The following is a 2183-nucleotide window of genomic DNA, read 5'->3' on the forward strand; positions in this document are numbered from 1 at the left end:
TAATAAATGTCTGTTGAGTGAATGTTAAAATGCTCTGATTAAATGAGAAAATGCTTTTGCAAACTATAAAATGTTTTATAAACTAGTAAGGACCATTGAAATATAACTTCTTTTTATTATAATTGCATTACTTTGTCTATACAGCAATGAAGGATAAATTTGAATCCTAAGCTTGATAAGAAATACTTATCCACTTTATAGAACAAGAATGATAGAATTTGATGGAATTTGCAAAAGATGAAAAAGATTATTATTATTATTATTATTATTATTTTATTTTCTTTGTTTCTGATCCCATGCTTCAGCACAGCGTCATCCACATGAACAAGAACAACCCTGTTTCCTAGGTTGGGGTTTAGAATCAGCTCACCACTGGATTGCACCAGCCAACCGAAAAAGATGGAATGCTTCATGAATTTGCATGTCATCCTCCCACAGGGCCATGCTAATCTCCTCTGTACTGTTCCAGTTTCAGTATACAGTATGTGCTGCCAAAGCCAGCACCAGCCATATTATTTTGACTGGTTTCTGATGTTGGGCCTTCTTGGTCACCTGTGGCAATTGAGAGTCCAGCAATGGGTGGAATGATAACCTCTGAATGTGTTTAAAATTCATTAAAAAAATTCTCTGCTGCCCTAACCAGTTTGGCTCAATGGATAGAGCCCAGATTCAATTCCAGTCAAGGGCATATGCCCAGGTTGTGGGCTCATTTCCCAGTAGGGGACGTGCATGAGGCAGCCGATCAAAGATTCCCTCTCATCATTGATGTTTCTTTCTCTCCCTCTCTCTTCCTCTCTGAAATTACTAATATATATATATATATATATATATATATATATATATATATATATATAATTCTCTGCTGTAACAGTAGGTATTTTAGAAAATGTCCTAAGTGAAGTTGTACTTGCATGGGTTCTAGGTGTAAGTGGTGGTTCTGGAAAGCTGTGAGTTATTCTGTGCTGTACCAGATTTAAGCCAATGGAATAGTAGTTGCCAAAGCAATCAATGTTCTTAGCAGTTTGAAAATGGTCCAATATTCCAGAACTCTCCCCACTATGGAACTTATCTTACTAGTAGAGGCTGTGAAGAAGGGAGAAAAGTGTTCTTCCATCCACAATCTCCTGGCATACTTCTAAAAAAAAAATAATAAAAAAATACATGGGCCAGTTATTTCTGCAGAACAAACATTACACGAAGTGATTAAAAAAATAAGTTCTACTTTTGAGTCTGGCACATTTCAGGTACTTAATAAATACTGGCTGAGTGAATAAATGAATGAATTTAGCCTTCCTGTCCTGGCTATCCAAGATGTTTAACATTTGCATGTAAAAAAGGCCCAGGAATGACTTTACTGGCTTTCACCCAAGGGTATCCTGGGGTCAGTCAACAACAGGGGAAGAACTCTGAGCTTGAGCCAAGTCCACTTACAAGAAGCAGCTTTTGATAAAAGCTCAGTTCTCTTATCAATATTCCTTCAACTGTTTCTGCAGCCCTGGAAAACTTTCTTTTTGAAAAGCAAATGCACTGTAGGCAGAAGCTGAATCAGAAAGCCAGAATTCGAGTCCCATCCCCAGTTGGGTGGCAAGACATGTCAAAACCCATTGGTAGATTTTGGGGATGGCTTTACAGAAGGCTGACAGCACTTTTGAGTCTATGTATAGAAGCATTAAGATTGCTGCTGGAGGTAAAAAATTAGTCTGTTAGAATCTACTGAGTTAAATAAAGTTTCCAGGAAGCCGCACTACAAGAGTCTGGCTTTCATGCGTTATCTGCATTCCTGGCCAGTGGTAGAAACAGAACCTGTTGACTTGGGGATCTGGCAATTGTCTTAAATTAGGGGCTTCAAGGCCACAGAGCCACTTTCTTTCCTTTTTGCCTACTTTTCTGCTCCTTAATTTTTACCAGTGATTCTGGTTTCTTCTCCTCACCTGCTAATTTCTGTTTGTTAGCACCTGGCCATCAGAAGACTTTTTTTTGTCTACTTGGTTCTTTGAGTGCTGAAGATTTAGCTAGCTGGGAATTGAATGGAGGAAAGAGTCAAGCAGGGAGATTTGTGCGTGAAATGGATATTTTGTTCCTCCGAAGATTTGTCACAGCAGATATAAAGTGTCTTTCTCACTCAAAGTACCTCCAAGCACATTCACAAATCAATTAGTCACTGGCAGGGCAGAGAGTGGAGG

The 2183-nt window shown here is 38.7% G+C and overlaps 1 non-coding gene across 1 annotated transcript; it reads right to left on the minus strand.

Moving 5' to 3' along the window:
• Positions 1-393: 393 nt before the first annotated feature.
• Positions 394-499, minus strand: LOC114230203 (U6 spliceosomal RNA). The gene has a single exon (XR_003616065.1). It is a non-coding gene; the product is annotated as a U6 spliceosomal RNA (small nuclear RNA).
• Positions 500-2183: the final 1684 nt, after the last annotated feature.

The sequence above is a fragment of the Eptesicus fuscus genome, chromosome 4 (genome assembly GCF_027574615.1).
Source record: "Eptesicus fuscus isolate TK198812 chromosome 4, DD_ASM_mEF_20220401, whole genome shotgun sequence".
Taxonomy (NCBI): Eukaryota; Metazoa; Chordata; class Mammalia; order Chiroptera; family Vespertilionidae; genus Eptesicus; species Eptesicus fuscus.